This window comes from Nicotiana sylvestris, chromosome 1 (genome assembly GCF_000393655.2).
Source record: "Nicotiana sylvestris chromosome 1, ASM39365v2, whole genome shotgun sequence".
NCBI classification, from domain to species: domain Eukaryota; kingdom Viridiplantae; phylum Streptophyta; class Magnoliopsida; order Solanales; family Solanaceae; genus Nicotiana; species Nicotiana sylvestris.
In genome coordinates this window covers 32,854,041-32,877,609 of record NC_091057.1, presented here as the reverse complement: position 1 = coordinate 32,877,609, position 23,569 = coordinate 32,854,041, and the positions used below count along the sequence as shown (strand labels likewise).

Here is a 23,569-nt window from a genome sequence, read left to right as displayed (position 1 = left end):
GTATATTTGAACGGATAGATGGACGGAGGGTATTTATAAACTATTTAGCAAACGATAGGGATAGTTTCGGCCCTTTTCCGAAAATTCTATTATGAAATGTATTTATATGCATGTATCGAAATTCTATTACACTTATATTTGATAACTTTAATAGAAAGACATAGATGGCAGTCCAAGCAAAATAACCAAAAGAATAACTACAAAGTTAGAAGGAAGTTACATAACTCTTCAGGAGCGATAATTTTCGCAGGTACACAATCGAGTTGGAGAGCACACAACGATACTAATTGAAAAATTATTTCACATCTAATACATAGGTATAGGACTTAATAGTAGAAGAGAATAGATTATTTAGAGTATAGATTCATATACCATCCTTAGTGATAAGCCCACCACGCACCAGGATTGGCAATGGAGTAATTGTCAAGAGCCACTAAGCGTCCTGCCAATGTCCAGATAAGAATCCTTGACGTATCATACGTTTGTTGAGAGATTACTTTTTTTTTTAGCGCAATGCACATAGACAACAGTTTTTAGTGATATCACCAAATCCTTTTTATCATGTCAGATTGAATCTCAATATTAATCCAGGTGGACTTTTACTACTGAAAAACAGAGAATAATTGCATAGTATAGCTTCTGCATATGATGGCAAAAGAATGTGTATTGCATATCTTTTGTACCTGCATCCTAACAATAACCTTATACTATTCGCTTACAGGTTTATATACAATTAAATTTCAGAAAAGACATTTACCTCGTGCGCATATATTGCTCTTCCTGCATCCCACATTAAAAAGCCCCTCCACATATCATATTGACAGAATAGTAGCAGCAGAAATACCTGATTTGGAAGTTGATCCTGACGGTTATATTCTTGTTAAGAACTTTATGATGCATGGACCTTGCAGAGAACTTAATCCACATTGCCCATGTATGAGGCAAGGAAAGTGCACGAAGCATTTTCCGAAGAAATTCAATGATCGAACAACTTTTGATTCAGATGGATTTCCTATTTATAGGAGAAGGAACACAGGTACTCAAGTTAAGAAAAATGGTGCCAACTTAGACAATAGATATGTTGTCCCTTACAATAGGAATTTGCTTGTCAAATATGATGTACATATAAATGTCGAATTATGCAATTACTCAAGGTCCATGAAGTACTTGTTCAAGTATATCCATAAAGGGTCTGATGGAGCAACTGCACCTATAGAATCTACCAATATTGGTGCATAAAATGATGAGATAAAAAAATATCTAGACTGCAGACTTGCTGGAGGATCTTTAAATTTGACATATATTATAGAAAGCCGGCAGTTGAGCATTTGCCTTTCCATTTATAGGGAAGAAACACAATAATACTCGAAGAAGAAAAGCGAGCAGAAAGTGTGCTTAGCAGACCGGACATAGAAAAAACAAAATTTACAGAATGGTTTGAGGCGAACAAAAGATATGATGATGCACAAGAGCTGACATATTCTGATTTTCCTACGCGTTGGGTCTGGAACACAAAAGACAAAATATGGAATAGAAGGAAAAGTGGGAAGGCAGTTGGCAGAATTTACTTCGTACATCCTGCCAATGGAGAACGTTTTTATATGAGAATGCTGCTTAACTTTGTGAAAGGAAGCACTTCCTTTAAAAACATCAGAACAATAAATGGAGTAAAGTATAAAATTTATAGAGATGCATGCTACACGTTAGGATTATTAGATGATGATAAAGAGTGGAATGATTGCTTAGCTGAGGCTTCACTTTGGGCGACAGAAAATGAGTTGAGATATCTATATGTAACGATACTTATTCACTGTCAGGCATCTGATGCAAGCAAATTTTGGAATTTTATCAGAAGATATAACATCATTGCGGAGGAAGAGATTTCAATTGAAAATTTTACATTTAAGTGAAAAACAAGTAGAAGTGTCACGACCCAAATTCCACTAAGGGTCGTGATGGTACCGGACACCGCTGTCAGGCAAACCAACCAAAATACTTAATTAAATTCTCGTTTTAATAATTTTAAAAACTATGATTTTCCTTCAATTTTACCAGTAAAAGATAATCGTTTCAAATCAAATATGAAAGTTAAAAAGTTAATACAAGATACTCCATAATCATCTCAGAACCCGGTGTCACAAGTGCATGAGCATTTACTAGGGAATGGAATAAAATACAGTAACTGTCCGAAATACAAAGTGGATAGAAATGAAAAACACAGTAAAATACTCTGAAGGGGACTCTGCTGGCTACGGGTCGTCTCGATAAATGCAGCTCACCTAAGTCTCTGTATCAACCATGCCGCTATGCCACTAGCTGCATATGAACCTGTGCAACAAAAATGCACATCAAGTGTAGTATGAGTACGAAAACAACGTGTACCCAATGAGTATTCCGTCTAATCTCGAAGAAGTAGAGGTGAGAGGTCGACTTCCACACTTACTAATGGTCCAATGATAATATAGTAAAAGTGTGAGGAACTCATGGATTTCATAAAGAAAAATTTAACTCATAGAGCCAGAAAGCAAGTAAACAACTTCTTAAATAATAAAAGATTTCCAAGTATTTACTTTTCATTATCTTTATCAATTTATCTCTGGTCAGGAAGGGCAATTATCAACATTTAAAATTCTCTGGCAAGCAATACAAGCATGCGCATATCATGCCGAGGTCGTACGACCCGATCCAACATAAATGTAAAATGTGCACTGCTAAGGGTCGAACGGTGCGAACCATAGATGTATCTATTACCCCGCTTGCGAATCATACATGCAACGCGGTCAAATTTAAATAAACAATCACCCTGGTCGCGAATCATACATGTGACGCAGTTACACATACAAATACATGCTCAAATAGCCAATTAAGAATTTATCGGGGAACGTTTATCCAAATAAAAGCCAATTCTCTTTTAGCGATTTAAGAAAATGAAGTTTAATCCTTTTTTAAATTCATTTACCGATTCAATAGGATTTAAGCAATTCAACTGCCAACAAGATTACAGATATTCCAAGTACAACATGTTTTTGGGTCCTAGACTACCCGGACTTACATATAATAGTAGCTACGCACGGACTCTCATCACCTCGTGCGTACGTAGCCCCTACAAATAGAAGCACATAACCAATTATTTCACCTATGGGGACAATTCCCTCTTACAAGGTTAGAAAGGAGACTCACCTCGCTCCGAAGATCCACAACCTGCATTCCACGCCCTTCCGGAGACTCGAATCGATGCTAAATGCTCCAAAACTAGCCAATAATTATGCAAATCCATTAGTATATGTTCAAGTACTCATTACAATCCAATTTATAAAAATTCCTAATCCCGATCGAAAAGTTGACAAAATTGCCCTCGGGCTCACGTGCCCGGATTCCGAAATTTCTCGAAGATAAAGTTTACCCATAAACTCACGAACTCAAATACATGATTTTCTCTTAATTCCATACCCAAAATCGTGGTCAAAATCCAAGAATATCAATTTTCTAGGTTTTCCCTCAAACCCCAAGTTTCTACCAGTTTTCGTGCTCAAATCCATAACAAAACCATGTATTTAACTCACAAGGGGTGAAATTAACTTACCTCATGTTTAATGATGAAATCCCTCTCTTGAAGCTCTCCAAAAATCGCCCAAACAAGAGAAAAATGGCCAAGACCCCCAATTTTAAAGAACCTTACTGCCTCCAGCAATTCCGCACCTACGGTCACACGACCACTTCTGCGGTTCCACAGGTGCGACACCTCTACCGCTCCTGCGGTTTGTCTCTGGGCTCCCCTTTCCGCTTCTATGCCTCAATTCCTGCAGGTACGGTCCCGCTTCTGCAACGAGATGACCGCATCTGCTGTCCTTACACTTCCAGCCCAAAATCACATCTGCGACTCTCCTGGCCGCTTATGCGGCTCCGCACCTACGGCCAAAACCTCGCATGTGCAGTTACACCAGATATCAGCTGCCTCAATTCTTCCTCAAATTCTAAAATTGATCCGTTAACCATCCGAAATCCACCCGAGGCCCTCGGGACCCCAACCAATCATGCCAACCAGTCCCAAAACACATTGTGGACTTGCTCGAGGCCTCAAATCATATCAAACAATGCCAAAATCATGAATCAACCTCCAATCCAAGCTTTATGAACTTTAGAACTTCAAACTTTTGCATTCGATGCTGAACTTGTCAATTCATGCCCGATTGACCTCAAATTTTGCACACAAGTCACATTTGACATTATAGACCTACTCCAACTTTCGGAATCGGAATCCGACCCCGATATCAAAAAGTCAACTCTCGGTCAAACTTCTCAAAAACCTTCAAATTTCTATCTTTAGCCAAATGACTCCAAAAGGACCTACGAACCTCTAAATTCACTTCCGATCGTGCTCCCAATACCAGAATCACCATACGGAGCTATTCCTGGACTCAAAATCCTTAACGGACATTGATAACACTGAAATACACTTCAACCAAAACTTATGAGATTCTTCCAAAATGCTAACTTCCACAATATGCGCTGAAACGTTCCTGGGTCTTCCTAAATCCAGTCCGGACATACGCCCAAGTCCGAAATCATCATACGAACCTGCTGGAACCTTCAAATCCTAATTCTGAGGTCGTTTACTCAAAAATCCAACCTTAGTCAATTCTTTCAACTTAAAGCTTCCGAAATGAGAATTCTCTTTCCAAATCAACTCCAAACTTCCCGGAATTCAATTCCGACCATGCGCACAAGTCATAATACCTGAAGTGAAGCTGCTCATGGCCTCAAACTGCTGAATGACGCGTTAGAGCTTAAAACGAACGATCGGATCATTACAAGAAGCATATATATTATTTGAGATTGAAAGCATCCTATTAAAAATGAGAAAAAGTTTGAATGATATAGATGGAATGTCACTTCCAGATTCTTGCGACATGTGGGAAATCGTATGCTCAATGAGGAGCTAGACTATGATAAAGAGGAGCTAAAAATACTGCATGACAAATCATTTGCTCTTTTAAATGATTGTCAAAAGTCAGCTTATGATGCAATATACATCAGTTGAGAATGAACATGGATGATTATTTTTTATAAATGGACATGGTGGTACTAGCAAGACATTTTGGTGTAATACAATAATTTCAAAGCTCAGATCACAATAAAAAATAGTTCTTCCTGTTGCTACTTCTGGAATAGCAACTTTGTTGTGAACAAATGGTAGGACCGCTCATTCACGCTTCCATATTCCTTCGGTTGTTACTGTAGAGTCCACTTGTGAAATAAAATAAGGCACCCAGTTAGCTGAACTTCTCAACATAAATTCTTTAATCATTTGGGATGAAGCCGGCAAATAAGTTATGTTTTGAAGCATTAGATAAGACGTTGAGAGATATCCTATTGGGTATGAAAATAGCTCTGACAAACCTTTTAGAGGCCTTACAGTCGTATGTGGTGGTGATTTCCGCCAAATATTACCTGTTATTCCAAATGATACCTGAATTGATATTGTTGATGCATCACTAAACTCCTCTTATTTGTGGCCATTTTTCACAATATATTAATTGAAGCAAAATATGCGACTATGCAATGGAAAAGTAAGTGTATGAGGCTGATAAAATTGCTACTTTTGACAAATGCTTGCTATAGGTTGGAAATGAACCTTTTTCCGATTATATTAACAAAGAGCTCATCAAATTGCCTTCTGATGTATGCATGAAATCATCTAACGACCCAATCAGATTGATTGTTGAGGCAATTTATCCATCTCTCCTACAAAATTACAATGACCCAGCATATCTAAAAAAAGAAGCAATAATAACGCCAAAAAATGAGTCGAATGATAGAATTCTGAAAATGATATCAGGTAAAGGAAGAACATATTTCAGCTCTGACGATATTTGCAAAGCGAGCGTGAACACTAATGATGAAGAACTGTTGTACCCAACCGAATTTCTAAATAGCTTAACGTTGCCTTGCATCCCTAATCATGATATATGCTTAAAAGTAGGTACTACAGTTATGCTTCTCAGAAATCTAAACCAAACAGAAGGCCTATGCAATGGAACAAGATTAATTATCACACATCTTGGAAATTAGTCTGTCAAGCGCAAACATCATGTTTGGAAAGAACATCAGTTCGAGAGTCACAATTCCAAGAATCATTATGTCTCCTAACGATTCAAAGCGGCCATTCAAGCTTAAGAGAAGGCAGCTTTGGCGCCATGTTTCGCCATGAAAATCAATAAAAGTCAAGGACAATCTCTTAACCATGTCGGCTTGTATCTTCGGAAGCAAGTATCCACCCATGATCAATTATATGTGGTGGCTCCCGATTAACAATAAGAGAAGGATTAACCATACTAAATGTTGACGAGGGCGCACATGATCCTACATTCATTAAAAATATTGTTTGCAAAGAGATATTCTAAAATATATGTCCTATAGTTGCTGAGACACGCGAGGTATTTCTTACTCTTTTCCAAACTGCGACATGCACTTTATACAATACTACAAATAGTTACTTTATTATAATTAATTCAAAATGTTTGTGCTTCAGGATAACTAGCTATGCCATTGATGATTCATGATGGAATGAGCTCTCAATCCCGATGATAATTTTAAACGTCCTGGTTCAGTTGCGCTTAAGCCATCCAAAAATACAGATTATTACTTTTCCCAAATGGCTATGCTATAATTAATACATAACCGATGTTTGTCGTATTCATATATTTTTGTATCTACTTTAATGAATCAGAAGAATTTACAAAAACTACAATTGATGTCTAATGTGTTCACTTATTAAATGTTCAGGTAGTAACACAATTCAAATTTATTATTTTATTTCTCATGCGCGATCATGCTTCTAAAGTATGTATATTGAAATTATTTTGTACATATCCAATGCCTGCTAGGAGTCTCTACATTTTGGTGAGATTGTGTGACAATATAGTAAAAGGAGAGATTGAATGACATCATTCATGAACGCGCGAAGCGCGGACAATTTACCTAGTTATTAACTATAATAGTGAAATTCTACACCTCCGATCTTCAATATGTTTCTTATAAAAGGAAATGAAGTGACTCAAAGAAGTAGACGTTGAGCCTAATCCACTTATAACACCTTTGTCTTTATTAGACTAGCCAATCGATATACTGAAAATTTAATGTTAAAAAAATAGACGTTGAGCCTCATTCACTTTGAAAATTAGCTCAAATTATGAGGATCGTCCAAAACTATTTAGGGAGACAACAATCATGTACACTTGGCCTATGTAAGACTATAGCCTCACACATGCTAGGAGTTTAACATTTGGAGCGAGGATAACGTGATATGCGGCTCTAAAAAGTTGGATGGTTGTGGCTCTAGTACCATATCAAGAAATACGGAATATTTTATATAGGAACTAAGTTATATAAATCGACAATATAATGAATTTCGTTTACAATTTTTTGTAAAACTGCATGAACACAAAAGGATTCATACACCGATTTTCTTTAGTGTAATTCAACATATTATATTAGGTTATTTACAATTTATTTGAGATATTTACCAACGAGTGTTGTTTAATATAATGAACTACAATTATCAGTAAGTTGAACAGAAGGTATAAGTATTTTTGAAATTGTCAATGCTTAATACTTAAATTATTATGTTATGTTCGTTTTCTTATTTGTGATGATAGCCAAATCAAACTTTTAAGTTTGAGTTCCGGACCTCAACATCCGATAATCCACCACTTTACTCTTTATATATATATATATTGAAATTTTCTTTTTATGGTCTTAAATGATTAATTTGTTGTTTAGAAAGAATTTTTTTTGTTAGTATATAATTTTATAAAATAAATTTAAAGGCCTCTCAATATGATTTCGCCTTTAGCGGGGGATTTGCAGTCATATCCTATATTTGTTCCACCTTTTAACCTGTACCCTATTTTTAAAAATTATTGATTTGGTAACCAGCTGACAAAAAAAAAAGTAATAATATGACAATTATACTACTGACAAAAGATATAAAACATGCATCACACATTAATCATGTGATCTGCTACCTCATTCATGAATATCCCCCTCTCCTCTCAACAGCTTTATCAAAAAAACATAAACTTATCCAGATTCATCTTCAGAATCACACTTGCATGAAGTTGTTTCATGTTGAAACCAAAACTTCATGTTAATGTAGCATGAAGTTGTTTCATGTTGAAGCTAAAACTTCATGCTAATATAGCATGAAGTTGTTTCATATTAAAACTTTAAACTTTATGTTAATGCATGCTGAAGTTATTTATCCTGCAATCTACAGTTTTGTCATGATTTTTATCCGAATTTTTAGTCTAAATATGCTGAAGTTATTTAGTTCATTTGCTAAAACTTCAAACTAAACATGCTTAAGGTTTTTAGTTCATTTGCTAAAACTTCAGACTAAACATGCTTAAGTTTTCAGTTCATTTGCTAAAACTTCAGACTAGACATGCTTAAGTTTTCAGTTCATTTGCTAAAACTTCAGACTAGACATGCTTAAGTTTTTGTCTTGCAGTGTGTAATTTTCTAATGAGTTTTTTCTAATGCATGCTAAAGTTATTTAGTTCATTTGCTAAAACTTCAGACAAAACATGCTGAAGTTATTTAGTCATTTGCTAAAATTTCAGACTAAACATGCTTAAGTTTTTGTCTTGCTGTGTGTAATTTTCTAAAGCATTTTTGTTAATGCATGCTGAAGTTATTTAGTTCATTTGCTAAAACCTCATACTATAACATGCTGAAATTTAACGTAGTCTACAATTTTGTCCTGAGTTTTTTCCCAAACTTCAGTCTAAACAAGCTGAAGTTTTTTAGTTCATTTGTTAAAACTTTAGCGTAAACACGTTTAAATTTTTGTCCTACAGTTTGTCAATAGTCTTTTATTAAAGAAGGGCAAAATTGTCTTTTTAAAATACTTTTAACAAAAAGATGGGTACGGATGTAAATTGTAAAACAAAACGAGTATAAGTTGAAAAGGGCGATCAAATAAGGCGTTCATGCAATTTATACGCCTTTAGCCACGAAATCCATTGAGCCAACCATGGGTCAAGGTGTGATAGATTGTCCAAAAATTGTATAAGTAGAAAATGGCCCATACACTTGAACAATCTAGCATGAGACTCTAACTGTTAGACATTTTCTTATTCTTAAGACCGAGCTCTTCAAAGATAATTCCAAAGCTATTTAATATAAAACCTTCATAAAGGAGTTCAAATCAAAACAAAAGTGCGGAAAAGAAAGTCCGACATCGGGGTGTCACTAGTCATGAGCATCTACTACAGTTTGTTTGACAATATCGAGACTAACTTAGTCTAGAAAATAACTAAATAAAACTAAAGGAAGATAAGAGGGAGAAGAATAGGGCTGCGATCGTCAGGCAGCTACCTTGCTATCTCCGAAAAAAATCTGCAATTGGAATAGTCAACAATCGCTACCGCGACCAGAAATGCCTGGATCCGCACACAAGGAGCAGGGAGTAACGTGAGTAAGCCAACTCAGTAAATAAAGGCTAAGAAGTAGTGACGGGAAGTAATGCAAATAAAGTTCATATCACAGAAACTCAGTAAAATACGGCATGCTTTTAAAACCATAGTTTGAATCAAATCAGCTTGTTTAAATCCAGTTTCAATAAAATCGTTTTAAAGTATCTTTCAACAATTTTCAAAAGAAGGCTCAATGCGAAGGTGAGCGAAAATGATGAAATCATAAATAGACCCTCGGGCAAACATCACTCATATGCAACCTCTCGGGCAAACCTCATATCGCTCGTATACAGCCCCTCGAGCAAACCTCACCATCACTCATGCCTCCCAGTCACTCAGCACTTGACACTTGGCACTCGTACTCAATAGGTACATGTGCTCACTTGGGATATGCAGACTACAAAGGGGCTCATTCAACCTAAGCGCTATAGCAAGCCAATCATGGCATAAATCAATCAGGCACTCAGCCTCACTCAGTCATGAATCAGTAAACCATGTTACGACGTGCATCTCAATCCCATAAATATCCTCACAAATCAGGCCCTCGGCGTCACTCAGTCATGACGTCTCCAGCCTCTCGGGCTCTCAGAAAAACAAGGTATTCAGCCCAAACAATATTTATATGATGCATCAAAACGGAGTAATAAAGACTGAGTTATGCAGTAAATAAGTATAAACATGACTGACTATAGATTTCCAATTGAAAATAATGAGAGGATGGCAATAAAAGACCACTAAGGGTCCAAACAACACTGGCATAAGGCCTAAACATGGCATCCAGCCTGATTTAACGTAAGAAGCAGGTAGTTTTAACGTAAAATTCAACTTTACAGTTGATGCGGAACGGACCAAGTCACAATCCCCAACGATGCACGCCCACACGCTCGTTACCTAGCATGTGTGTCACCTCAAAATATTCTCATGACACAAAATCCGGGGTTTCATACCTTTAGGACTATATTTACAATCGTACTTACCTCAAACCGATCAAATCTCTACTCCGCGATTCTCTTGCTCCTCTACTCGGTCTCCAAATGCTCCGAATCTATTCACAATCAGTACAATACTATTAATATATGCTAAAGGAATGATTTCAAAAACAAAACTACCAAATTAAACTAAGAACCCGAAATCGGCTCAAACCTGGCCTCCGGGCCCACATCTCGAAATCCAACAAAAATTACAAAATTTGAAAGCCCATTCACTCACGAGTCTACCCATACCAATTTCATCAAAATCCAACCTTATTTGGTCCCTCAAATCCCCAAATTACTTCCTCAAGAACTCTTTCATTCCCCCCCCCCCAATTCCCAATTTAGATGATAGAAATCAAGATACAATCATGGAATTTAACCAAAATCAAGTGAAAAATACTTACCCCAATCAACTCCCTGAAAATGCCTTCAAAAATTGCCCAAATTCGTGGTCTCTAGCTCAAAATATGAAAAATGGGCTCAAATCCTCGATTTTGAATGTAACACTGTCTGTCCAGATTTTCTTCTTCGCGATCATGAAGCACAAACAGGCTGGCCCATATTTTTACTCTATGCGAACGCGAAAAACACCACACGTTCGCGAACCTATGCCACACAGACCTACGCAATCGTAACATGCCTCACGCGACCACGTAGAGCAATCACCTCAGCTCCTTTTCAGCTCAATGTTTTCTACGCGAACGCGACACTGGCCATGTGTTCGCGAAGCACTACATCACACACGTACGGGATTGCGACCCTAACTCAGAGATCGCGTAGAACAACTTCACATCTGCCCCAAATAAGCCTATGCGATCGCAGATGCACTCATGCGATCGCGTATAAGGAAAGTAGAAGAAAAAAATACAGCAGCTATCCGCAGTCTCTTCAAGGCCAAAAATGTTCCGTTAACCACCCAAAACTCACCCGAGGCCCTCGGGACCTCAACCAAACATACCAACACATCCCATAACATCAAACAAACTTATTCGAACCTTCGAATCACTCAAAACAATATCAAAACACCAAATTACCCTCGGATTCAAGCCTAAGAACTTCTAAACTTTCAAATTTCACAAACGATGCCGAAACCTATCAAATCACGTCTGAATGAACCCAAATTTTGTACATAAGTCATAAATGACACCACGAACCTACTCAAACTTTTGAAATTCTATTCCGACCCCGATATCAGAATTTCTACTGCCAGCCAAAATTGCCAAAATTTCAACTTTCGCCAATTCAGGCCTAATTCTATCACGGACCTTCAAATCACATTCCGGACGCGCTCCTAAGTCCAAAATCACCTAAAGGAGCTAATGGAACCATCAAAATTCAAATCTAAGGTCGTTTACACATAAGTCAATAGCCGGTCAACTTTCCTAACTTAAGCCTTTACAAGAGAGACTAAGTGTCTGAATTTACTTCAAAACCACTCCAGACCTGAACCAACTAACCCGGTAAGTCAAAATACAGCCGAAGAACACAAAAGAAGCGGGAAATGGGAAAACTAGGCTATAACTTTCGAAACGACCGTCTGGGATCATTACACAATAGATATACTGAAAATTTAATGTTAAAAGAAAAACAGACGTTGCGCCTAATTCACTTTGAAAATTAGCTCAAATTTTGAGGATTGTCCAAAACTATATAAGGAGACAACAATCATGTACACTTGGCCTATGTAAGACTATAGCTTCACACATGCTAGGAGTTTAACATTTGGAGCGAGGATAACGTGATATGCGGCTCTAAAAAGTTGGATGGTTGTGGCTCTAGTACCATATCAAGAAATACGGAATATTTTATATAGGAATTAAGTTATATACATTGACAATATAATGAATTTTGTTTACAATTTTCTGTAAAACTGCATGAATACAAAAGGATTCATGCACCGATTTTCTTTAGTGTAATTCAACATATTATATTAGGTTATTTACAATTTATTTGAAATATTCACTAATGAGTGCTGCTTAATATAATGAACGACAATTATCGTTAGGTTGAACAGAAGGTATAAATATTTTTGAAGTTGTCAATGCTTAATACTTAAATTATTACGCTATGTTCATTTTCTTGTTTGTGATGATAGCCAAATCAAACTTTTCAGTTTGAATTTCGGATCTCAACATCCGATAATCCACCACTTTATTCTTTCTCTTCTCCCCCTCCCCCCCTCTCTCTACATATATATATATATATGATTTCGCCTTTAGCGGAGAATTTGCAGTCGTACCTTATATTTGTGCCACCTTTTAACCTATACCCTATTTTTAAAAATTATTGATTTGGTAAACAGCTGACAAAAAGTCTGTAATAATATGACAATTATATCCCTGACAAAAGATATAACACATGTATCACGCATTAATCGCGTGATCTGCAACCTCATTCGTGAATCTCCTCCTCTCCTCTCAGCAGCTTTATCAAAAAACCATAAACTTATCCAGATTTATCTTCAGATTTACACTTGCATGAAGTTATTTTAAGTTGAATCTAAAACTTCATGCTAATATAGCATGGAGTTGTTTCACATTGAAGCTAAAACTTCATGCTAATGCATGTTGAAGTTATTTATCCCGCGGTCTACAGTTTTGTCATATTTTTATCCGAAACTTTAGTCTAAACATGCTGAAGTTATTTAGTTCATTTGCTAAAACTTCAGACTAAACATGCTTAATTCTTTTGTTCACTTGCTAAAACTTCAGACTAAACATGCTTAAGTTTTTTAATTCATTTGCTAAAACTTCAGACTAAACATGCCTAAGTTTTTTAGTTCATTCGCTAAAACTTCAGACTAAACATGCTTAGGTTTTTGTCGTGCAGTGTGTAATTTTCTAATGAGTTTTTGCTTATACAAGCTGAAGTTATTTAGTTCATTTGCTAAAACTTCAGACAAAACGTACATGCCAAAGTTATTTAGTTTATTTTTAAAACTTCAGACTAAACATGCTGAAGTTATTTAGTTAATTTGCTAAAACTTCAGACTAAACATGCTTAAGATTTTGTCTTGTAGTATGTAATTTTCTGAAGAGTTTTTGCTAATGCATGCTGAAGTTATTTAGTTCATTTGCTAAAACTTCATACCAAAACATGCTGAAGTTTTGTAACACAGTCTAGAGTTTTGTCCTGAGTTTTATCCGAAACTTCAGTCTAAACAAGCTGAAGTTTTTTAGTTCATTTGCTAAAACTTCAGCCTAAACATGCTAAAGTTTTAATCCTGCAGTTTGTCAATAGTCTTTTATTAAAGAAGGGCAAAATCGTCTTTTTAAAACGCTTTTAACAAAAAAAATGGGTACGATTGCAAACGAAAAATAAAACGGGAATAAGTTAAAAAGGGGCGACCAAATATGGCGCCCATGCAATTTATATTCCTTTAGCCACGAGATCCGTTGAGCCGGCCTTGGGTCAAGGTGTGACGATTGTCCAAAAATTGTATAAGTAGAAAACGACCCATACACTTGAACAATCTAGCAGGAGACTCTAATTGTGTAAAAATTACGTGGGGTAGCCACTTTTTAAAGTGTTATTTATTTTTTATCCACCATTTTTAATGCTGAGCAAAAATAGCTACTAATCTATTAAAATTAATATGAAAAAATGGTATTGCCCTTTCTTCTATCTCTTTTCCTTCTCAAACAGCGTGAGTGAAAGCGTCGGATTTTCATGAGCTGTAACTTGGCTATAGTCTATTCTTTGTCAGCGGTTTTCCATCCCACATAAAATTCTTGCAAGCAACTGTTATGCTCGATCTTTAGGACTTTTCTTGTTAGGATAAAGATTGAGGAAAAGTAAGTATGTAATTTAAAAAGGTGAGTGTGAAGAAGAGAGTGGGAGCTGCAAGTTGTCTGAAAAAATGGAGGAGGGTCGTCGAAGTAGGGAGGTTATCGGAATAGTTAAGGACAAGTAATCCTTAACTTAGATTTACAAGCTCATAAATTAAGGATAGCTAGTCTTGAACTTATATTAAAAACAAAAAGCATGTTCAGTTGTCAATTCTAATTACGTAGTCCCTTTAATTTGTTCCATTTTATATGTTACTATTTCTTTTTGCTGCTTTATTCAAAAAATAATGTCAAACTTTCTATAATTGGAAAACACTTCAGTTTTAGATCTTTTGTTTTACCTTAATGTCGTATTTGTATAAGTATAACCGTAAAAATGTCTTGCCTGGATCGATCTATTATTTATGTGGTCTCTAGCGGAAATGATACCCCTGTTTCTAGTATTATAGGAACAATTAATAGCGACACAATCAATTGACTGGGTATATATATATATATCGTCATCAAAAATTGCTCAAATAATTTTTTTTAAAATTAAAAATAATAATAATTAATTAATTTCAACTAATCCTTGTTCCAATTAAGGGAAAAGGGATTCCGATTTACTTGGGGCACAATTTTTGATTGGTGTTACTTGGGACAGAATATTGTGTAAAAATAGCACGGTATAGCTAGTTTTCGGACTAGTCATTCAAAAATAGTCGGCGTTTACGAAGTCAATGAAAAATAGCCACTATTTTGCTGCAACAAAGACTGATCCAGCATAATATACTAGAGTTTGGTGCACCTGTGTATGAACTCCAGCATATTATGCTGGACCGGTATACTTTGCTGACTCAAGTATAATATACTGGAGACTCTAGCACCGGTGCTTCTAACTCCAAATATTACACTGGACAATTATACTTGCTGGAACTCCATCATATTATGCTAGAGTTCCAGCATACTTATCCTGGAACTCCAGTATAATATGCTGGATATGCTGGAACTCCAGTATAATATACCGGCGTATTTCCAGGTTTTGAACAGTGTTTTCGCTCAGATTTATCTTTACATGAAAAATGGCTAAATTTCGATTACTTTTAAAACTGGACTATTTTTGAACGACCAGTTGTAAATCTGGCTATTTTTGAATTTCCGGTGTTACTTGGGGCACAATTAAGCAAACAATGGAATCCTAAGCGGAGTTGGTCTAGGATTTGCTTCTAGATTTATATAGAGAGAGTATCTAGGTTGAGAAGTGATCGACCACTTGCTAGGTTTCCCATCTCAAATCTTTCGAATATGGAGTCTGAAATCGAATACCGCCATCCCTGCTCGATTGGAGGCCTCCTAATTCGGCATCAAGTATCACAAATCAATAACGATAGGAGTAATAATACTACTATTTCTCCTTCTTCTTTACCCACTTTAGCCATTCAGTTTCACCTTAACACTGATGAACAATTTTGGTATAGACCAGCACCCCATGAACCTGCACAATTCCAAGGAGAGCGAAGCCATATCAATTCACTTCGTGATCTCACACTGCCCCCTTTTGTATACATGTCATATGACATGTTCTACAGTGCCATGCAATCAAATCTCAACAACTGGGGTGAGGAGTTTGATAGGAATTATCGCCACGTCGTCATCCGTGATATGATAGGCAAAGTACGTGAAATTGTTGATGATGAGTCTAACAAAGGTCGCCGTATCTTGAAGGTGTTCGTTTCTTTAACTTTAGTCATTGACCATTATTCTGATGAGAGGAGTTTGTTGGAAGGATTGTCACCGCGCTTCAACGGGACGGTACCTGCTCGTAAGTCATCCATCATGGAGCTGCCAGAGAGAATGGAGATCGATGAAGATGAACGTATAAATGATGACTGTGTCATCTGTTTTGAAGAACTCGGGAAGGAGAGGAAGATTTTGTGCATGCCTTGCTCCCACATGTTTCATGGAGAATGCATTACGACCTGGTTGGAGAAGAGTCATCGTTGCCCTATTTGTCGCTATGAGATGCCAACTGCTCATGTATTAGACTCCTAGCTAGGTAGAAGGAACAAACAAGCATTAATTAGCCGGATCGTCTTTATTTTTTGAGACTACAACACATGTACAATAATAGATGTATTAAGAAAGCTGAGTTGAATATAACACTTTGAACAAGTTGAGAGTTCCAAAAACTCACTTGCATTATATTTATGTTTTTTTTTTGTACATTTGATATTTTATGTTATGATCCAATCAAACACGTGAGAAATTGGACTCGTCTCCTACTGTTGAAGCACTTCGGGTCATTACACTACAAGAGAACATGCGATTAGCATCGGAATTTAGCGTGGGAATTCAATTCCCTAGCTAATATACGCTAGGGATGTAGCTAGAGAAGTCCAATTTCCTTGCAAAATTTTTTGATTAAAAATTTAGTCATAAAATAGCTAGGAATTAGCTAGGGACTATTCCTTGCTAAATGATAGCTACAAATTTTTTCCTAGCCAAATTTATAGCTAATTTTTAGCGGGAATTCTAATTTGGCGCTAAATTTATTTTTCCAAAAGATCATAGTTTAGCTAGGGACACAGTCCATAGCGAATCCCTAGCAATGCGCTAGCTAGGAAAGACTCCTTAGCTAATCTATAGCCAAATTTTAGCGGGAATTTTATTTTGGCGCTAATAATTTTGCGGAAAGATTATCTTTTAACTAGGATTACATTCCCTGGCTAATCCCTAGCTAAAAAGTAGCTAAGGTTTCGTGGGAAATTCTAACATGGCGCTAATGTTTTTTGTCAAATTTTGTTGTTTAGCTAGGGAGGAATCCAAGCTTGTCTCTAGCAAATTAATAATAATAATAATAATAGTGGTAATAAGAGTTTTATATCCATGTTTGGACTTTTGATTGAAATCCCTAAAGATCCGTCTTAGGGCTTTTGATTGAAATCTTAAAGGCAACCTTTTTCCTTAAAATTGTAAAGTTAACGCTTAACTTGGTAATCTTATTTTAATTGGACTATTGTATCTCAACTCCTTCAAATTCGCAACTCCTTAAAATTCGCTAAACGCCCACGCACTCTTCCACATCTCTTCATCCCTCTAAACCCTCAACGATCATCTTCCAATTCAGTGAAGGAAGAACGCTAATTATCGCTGCCGCTTGTAAGCTTCCATGAAGGTAAGAATTTCTCCTATACCTAACGCATCTGTGCAAAGAGGTCTTTTGTGAGTGTTTAATTTATTGTGAGTGTTCATCAGTACCTTTCTCGCACCAGGAACTCTTGTCATTGTTTAATTTTATGTTAAATCTGAAACTAAGAGATAGCAATTACCCCAATGATTTATGTTCCTATCATATATATAGAAATTGAACTTTCAGTAGTGTAAATTGTTTCTACTTGTATGTTTTGTTTGGTTTTTGCTAATTATAAATTTTTTGTCCTTATATTTCTCTATTGAACAACTATTTCTGGATTTGAGAGGAAAATAATGAAGAATTATTTCTACTATTGTAAACCAAGTAAAATTAATTTACACGAGGGAAACATGATAAGTGAAGAAGAATGCAATTAATACAATTTTATACTTGTAATATATGACTGGAAAGAAAAAGAAGTATATGTGACTTTTCTAGGTTTACTAGCAAACAAAATTGATGTGAGATAGTAAATTTCACTTACAAATATGTGTCAAATAGAAAACAGATCCAACTTCTACTATTTGTTTTAAAGAAAATCTAAGTGTTTTTTCCTCTTAATTAAATGGTTATTCTGAATCTTTCTCACTTAGCTATTTGTGGTATTGTCGATCTGCTTAAATTGGTGAACTAAGAATATAAGAAGATTTGGATCTCATTTACTTTGAGTATTAACTAACTATTATATTATTAAGCACTAAAAATAGTGTTTTGTCATTGTTTGTTAGATAGGAAGCATGAGTTCTTTTAGAGTTGATCGTATCTGGATGTATAATAGACTAGTGCAAAGTCGAAAAGGAGTAACTTCTGCCTTCATAGAAGGTGTGCACGAATTTGTAAGGTTTGCATTAATGCAACATGACTTCGTTTCTAATGGAAGTATAAGGTGTCCGTGTTCAAGATGTCAAAACATTAGTGGATTTCTTGAACCTCATGATGTTAAAGCACATCTGTACATGAACGGTTTAATGCCTAACTATTATCAATGGGAATCACATGGGGAGCCTTTTGTACCAATTTCTAGGCCTCAATTTAGTGCTAATACAGAAAGTGAAATAGGTCCTGACAGAACGACAGTAAATCCGTATCGCACTATGGTCTTAGATGCAATTGGTCCTAGTTTCAACTTTGAAAGTGATGGATTTGATTTGGATGATGAAGAAGAACAACCTCCTAATCGAAATGCTCAAGAATTTTTTGATATGCTAAAAGCTTCAGAAGAGCCATTGTTTAATGGATGTGTTAATCATTCTACGCTGTCAGTGGTGTGCAGGTTGCTAAACATTAAGTTCGAGTTTAACATGAGTGACAATTGCTATAACCAAATTTTGCTATTTCTGAAGGAGATCTTACCCGAAGATGCTAAGTTACCTAATGATTACTATAGGACTAAACAAATGGTTGCCAAACTTGGGCTAGGATATGAAAAGATAGATGTATGTGAGACAAGTTGTATCCTATATTACAAGGATAACAAAGACAAAATAAATTGTCCAAAGTGTGGTAAACCACGCTATAAGCCTAAGAAAGGAGGCAATGGAAGGCAAAAAGATGTTCCATATAAAGTACTACGCTACTTTCCTATAACTCCGAGATTGCAGAGGTTATATATGTCATCAAAGACCGCTGAACATATGATATGGCACCGAAAATCTCGTCGAGAACCTGGGGTAATGAGTCATCCAAGTGATGGAGAGGCATGGAAAAAGTTTGATCAATACCATCCTGACTTTGCAGTTGAGCCTCGAAATATTAGGCTTGGACTTGCAGCTGATGGGTTTAGTCCTTATGGGCAGATGGCCCATCCTTATTCTTGTTGGCCAGCAATCATCACACCATACAATCTTCCACCTGGAATGTGCATGAGTAGCCCGTATATGTTCTTAAGTCTTCTCATTCCTGGTCCAAAAAGCCCCGGAAAGAATATAGACTTATACTTATAACCTCTCATTGATGAATTGAAATAATTATGGGTTGACGGGGTTGAGACTTATGATTCTTATAAGAAACAAAATTTTCAAATGCGAGCTGCACTTATGTGGACTATAAATGACTTTCTAGCTTATGGAATGTTGTCTGGCTGGAGTACCCACGGTCATTTGTTATGCCCTTTGTCACACCTCCTTTTTGCGCGCCCGCCCCGAAGGGTTAAATGCGCGAGGGAGTTTTTCCAATTTAAGTGACAATATTCGAAATGGGATTATTTATTTAATTCATAGTCGCCACTTGGGAAAGGTTTGGCTTTTGGTGTCCCAAGTCACCGATTTATCTTGAATCCCAAATCGAGGAAATTTTCGACTTTCCAAATGAAGTCTGCGAACCAGAAATTCTAAGTAAGGAATTCTGTTGACCCGAGGGAAGGTGTTAGGCACCCACGGATCCCGTGGTTCTAGCACGGTCGCTTAAATTGTTATAATGGCTAAATATTTGATTTTAATACATGTTATAACTTGTGTGCTTTTATTAAGTTTAAACCGCTTTTATTATTATTTTTTAATAGAATTGCAACGTCGTGAAAATGCATCTCGAACCACGTCGCAATCAATGCACCCGTGGTTGTTAATACATTCTGACTCCATTGAGATTTGGATTTGGGTCACATAAATGCGCACCCGAATTTAAGAATGTAATTTAATTAAAATCGCGCCTAAAGAGTCTAACGCGTTATTATCTTTGAGGAAGGCTGCGAAATTCGCTGAACAGCCCATCCCAAATTCTGAGTATTTTTAGTATATACATTTATGAGGGCCCCGCAGTTTGTGCATTTTATTGGGCGAGGCTCGACTCATTTTATTTTTAAAAGGGCAAGCCTAAAAGCAACTATGATTTTTATTTTTTTTGTTTTGTCTCTATCAAAAAAAATAATCCTAATTTATTCACTAAGATTATCTAGAGCCATTATAATCGGGTTACATGAGATGCACCCCCGAAATTTAGAAATTAAGCATCACAACTACGTCACGGGAACCGTACCCGTAATCACAATGATTTATTAATTGCACCTAATCAACGAAACTTGATTAATAACATCTACCAATTCAAACGAATCTAGCTTTCATTTAGTGACTTGAGAAAATAATTCTAATCAAACACACATAAATCAAAACAGAAACAAAAGAAACAATAGTAAAACATTTAGACAGATCTAAATCAAAACTGAAACATTCATCTAATGCAAACAAGAAATTAGAGGAAATGAACCTTTGATATGAATATTCTATCAATAGACTGAGAAGACAACCTTCTTCATGAAATGGATACAGCTCAACAATCGTTACTCCAAAACGAAATAAAGCCAAGCAAAACCATACGGACTAGAAGGAGACTCAAACGGAAACCCGGACTAGCGACTTCGACCGGCGACGAAAATCCAAACGCATCTGTTCCGATTTCTTTTAGCCGATTTTAGCAGATCTTTTGGCTCATTTTTTGGTGGTGTTAGGGGTGGATTTTATGGCTGTTTGCAACAGGTTTTTGCTGCTATTTTAGAGGTCGTTTTGACTGAAGAAACGGAGCTATTTTCAAGCTTGTTTTGATGTGTTTTGAACTGATTTTGATGGCTGAATTACTGGAGCTTCAAGGCTGGTTTTGATGGTGAAAAGTTAGTTGTTTTCTGGTTTGAGAAGAAAGAAAGAAGGAGATACGTTAGGGAGGGGGTGTTCTGCCCGTGTATATCCGCGGTATATTGAGTGTATATCGAAGGTATACCATGTCCGCATTTTTGGGAGGGGGTGTTCTTTTGCCAGAAAAATGGGTAGTGGTTGGGTGGTTTGAAGAAGAAGAAGAAGATAGGAGAGGGGGCTGGTGTCTAAGGTCCTCTCCCGTGTGTGTTTTTATTTGGGTTTTAATGGATAATATTGAAGACCATGTGTGGGTTGTGTGCATGTGCTAGCATGTGTGAGTTGTGTGTTGTGTTCATGTGCTAGCATGTGTGAGTTGTGTGTTGTGTTCATGTGCTAGCATGTGTGAGTTATGTGTTGTGTTCATGTGCTAGCATGTGTGAGTTGTCTGTTGTGTTCATGTGCTAGCATGTGTGAGTTATGTGTTGTGTTCATGTGCTAGCATGTGTGAGTTATGTGTTGTCATGTGCGTCTCGGCTGAAAATATTTTGGGCTAGGTCCGAAAATTAGGCCTAAAATGAGTCGTTTGAACCCAAATATTATTCTTTCCTCGCAACCGAGAATAAAAACACGACCTTATTTAATTAATCCTACGTAAGCAGAATAATTATTAAAACAAACTGACAATTAAAACAAAAAAATATATATTTTTTTTGTATTTTTTAATTTATATAAAAATAAAAATAAAGTATTATTTTTGTATTTTTTCCAAATTTATTAGAAATAAATAAACTAAAATTTATATATCTTTTTTGTAATTTTCTTTTTTGTGACGAAAATAAAGTAAAAAAAGTCAAAATAAGCTGAAATAGCTACATTAAGGCTAAATTAAATATTTACGTGCTAAAAATGTGAAAGATTTGGGGAGGGACAAAAATCACATGTCAACAGCTGCCCCTCTTTGACTGGAAATGCGAAGAGTTTTCAGACAAAGAATGACTAGACAGGTTTTTGACCCGACCCTTATTCAAGGAGACCAAAAGAAAGAAGAAAGGAGAATGTGACTGAGCTCTGGTATCTGAGCTGCCTACATATCCTTGGCTATAAAGGAATCAGGCCATGTGTAGTTCAGAAGTGAATGGGGTGATGGAGTGCCGAGGTTGAGAGTCGAGCGAGGTTCCGTCGAAGTTCTGGTCTGATGTCCTATTTATTACATAAAAATCAAAATTAAAAAGACTAACTAAGCCTATCAGCTACGAGTTACAAGATTCCTATCTATAATTCTTTTGCAACTTGATCTTGGGTATTAGCTGATTCTACTTGTAGACTTCGATCCGAATCTTGATGCTTACAAGTTGTAGGCGCTTGTTTATTTTTGCAGTATTGAATGAAACGGGATTGGCGGAGCTCGGGAATTTGATCCAATTTTTGAGCGACCTGCCATTTGTTTGTTCCAATATGTGGGAACATCTTCCTTTTTTCTTTTGCTCTTTTTTCTTCTTTTTCTTCTTTTCTTTATTCTGGGTTGAGACTCATCTCGTGGGTTGTCTCGATCCATGCGCCTCGAGGCTAGACCTGCAGGGAAAAACAAACAAACGAAATTTTCTGCCCCAGTTTCACTAGGAAAATTTCGGGAGTTAATTGCCGGGAAGTTTATAGAATTGATGAAGGGATTGGAAAATTTCAGTCTACAAAATGCCAACTCCGGGATTGGATCACTAATATTGCCACAAGGTAAGAATGCTCAGTTTAGGGTTGGAGCCCTAATGCTGGCTAAATAGAAAAAGTTCAGTTCAGGGTTGGAGCCCTAATGCTGACTGAATGGAAAAAGTTTAGTTCAGGGTTGGAGCCCTGATGCTGACTGAATGGAAAGAGTTCAGTTCAGGGTTGGAGCCCTGATGCTGACTGAAAGGAAAAGTTCAGTTCAGGGTTGGAACCCCAATGCTGACTAACAGACAATGCTCAGTTCAGGGTTAATTGCCGGGAAGTTTATAGAATTGATGAAGGGATTGGAAAATTTCAGTCTACAAAATGCCAACTCCGGGATTGGATCACTAATATTGCCACAAGGTAAGAATGCTCAGTTTAGGGTTGGAGCCCTAATGCTGGCTAAATGGAAAAAGTTCAGTTCAGGGTTGGAGCCCTAATGCTGACTGAATGGAAAAAGTTTAGTTCAGGGTTGGAGCCCTGATGCTGACTGAATGGATAGAGTTCAGTTCAGGGTTGGAGCCCTGATGCTGACTGAAAGGAAAAGTTCAGTTCAGGGTTGGAACCCCAATGCTGACTAACAGACAATGCTCAGTTCAGGGTTGAAAACCCTAATGCTGGCTAAATGGAAAGAAGTTCAGTTTAGGGTTGGAGCCCTAATGCTGACTAACTGGAAAAAGTTCAGTTTAGGGTTGGAGCCCTAATGCTGACTAAATGGAAAGAGTTCAGTTCAGGGTTGAAGCCCTGATGCTGACTGAATGGAAAGAGTTCAGTTCAGGGTTGGAGCCTTGATGCTGACTGAAGGGAAAAGTTCAGTTCAGGGTTGGACCCCCAATGCTAACTAATAGACAATGCTCAGTTCAGGGTTGAAAACCCTAATGCTGGCTAA

General features: G+C 36.7%; 1 long non-coding RNA gene across 1 annotated transcript; it reads right to left on the bottom strand.

The window, feature by feature from the left end:
* Positions 1-15,317: 15,317 nt before the first annotated feature.
* On the bottom strand, positions 15,318-21,735 carry LOC138891186 (uncharacterized). Its single transcript, XR_011407516.1, has 2 exons — positions 20,615-21,735; positions 15,318-16,272 (listed from the first exon to the last, which is right to left on the bottom strand). It is a non-coding gene; the product is annotated as an uncharacterized lncRNA (long non-coding RNA).
* Positions 21,736-23,569: the final 1,834 nt, after the last annotated feature.